This window comes from Scyliorhinus torazame, chromosome 1, assembly GCF_047496885.1.
Source record: "Scyliorhinus torazame isolate Kashiwa2021f chromosome 1, sScyTor2.1, whole genome shotgun sequence".
Lineage (NCBI taxonomy): Eukaryota > Metazoa > Chordata > Chondrichthyes > Carcharhiniformes > Scyliorhinidae > Scyliorhinus > Scyliorhinus torazame.
Window position 1 is genome coordinate 188,473,744 of NC_092707.1, and position 1,593 is coordinate 188,475,336.

Here is a 1,593-nt window from a genome sequence, read left to right on the forward strand (position 1 = left end):
TTCAGAAGATTCTGCAAACATTTCAAGCGTTTGTGCAAAATTCAGCAATTGTAATTGAAGACGCAGACCAGTGAATGTTGATGAATCATTTCTTCCAAGAAATGTAAGGACCATAAAACAATGCCCCTATAGAGTTCCTAGGGGAAGTCGATAGTCTTAATCCAGACTATTGGTCAGTACAAATTAAAGGCCTTAATACTTATTTCAAAATTGATACCGGAGCAGACTCTATGGGCCGAGTGGCCGAATTCTGCTGTTAGTGTATGAGCAGATGATCTCCGCTGGTTTCAACTGGTGACCATTCATCCGTCAGACATCAAGTTACAAGGTCCAGGCAGCATAGACCAGGGTTTTTCAAATTCAAGGTCGCAGGCGGGTGTCGACAGAGCCATGGAGCAATAGGTTGTGGCGTTCCCGATCGCGTGAGAAGCACTCATTGGCCGCGACCAGTTTTTAGGTTGAGAATGCCGGTCACAACTGCCAGCAGCCGCAGCATTTTGCCTTGCTCTATCCGATTGGCCCCAGATTATTCAATGGGGGATTAGCTTTCCTAATGTCACATCTGCCGCCCATTGTCGCTAACTAATAGGAGGAGGTGGGGGCGGTACTTCCGGTGGTGGGACTGTTGGAGTTTGGGGCTTGTGAAAGACACGGAGAGCGGCCGAGTGAAGTTCGTGCGAGGGGTGATAATGGCGGGTCACGATGCTGGAAGTCAGCACCAGTTCACTGGCTTCCTCAAGTACTTAAATGTCTCCACCATGACAGGGAGGAGGAATTATGTGATAGCTACATATACAGGGATTGCAGCAAGTTGTTTGTTTTGCAAACTGAGATCCAAGAAGAAGGCACTAGCAGCAATCACAGAAAATAAATGATATGTGGTTCTCCTCTGGGGCAGGACAAGTGGAATTTAAGGACCAGCGTCTGAAATCTGTGTGAATGTTTGAAACCTCTGCAGTTGTGTCACGAGAATGGAGTATTATAAGTTTTCAGTCTTCACAAATAAAAACTCATGGGACTCCATGTGCTGTTTAAAAAAAAGAATGCCGTCTACATGCATGCCCCCACAGGCGTATCCGGCAATGTGCAGCCCTAGTGCCCCACGGGGCAGGCTGCCACCTCCTGAACTCAGCACGCTGTCCCAGTACTGTTTCCCCCTGACCTCAGTATGCTGTCCCAGGACCAAATTTCTTTTTAAAAGCAGCAGAGTCTTCCCATCAAAAGTAGTGGCAGAGAGCAGGTCATGAGCCTGCCACATACACTGACGTCATGCGATCCGTGCTTTGACTGCGAAATCACTGAGGAGAGATCCCTCCATTTTGTAGCTGCCAGCAAGCAAGCGACAGGAGTGTGTGAAGAACTGAAGATGGATCAGTGTCTAATAAAGAAGAGAGGGTCGGAGACACAAACAGTCCAGGGTCTCACAACTTAATGTGCTGGAGAGACTTCTCAGGAGTGTCCATGGCAGCACAAAACAGTGCTGGTGTGAGCTCCTGGGCCTCTGATGAACAACCCATAAGGAAGAAGTTGAAATTTGATACACAGCAGTATAAAGATGATTTCTTGAGGTATGGCTTTATTAATTGTGGCAAT

The 1,593-nt window shown here is 47.3% G+C and overlaps 1 pseudogene; it reads left to right on the forward strand.

Moving 5' to 3' along the window:
• Positions 1–689: 689 nt before the first annotated feature.
• LOC140429975 (ATP synthase membrane subunit K, mitochondrial pseudogene) lies at positions 690–875 on the forward strand (annotated as a pseudogene).
• The last annotated feature ends 718 nt before the right edge of the window (positions 876–1,593 follow it).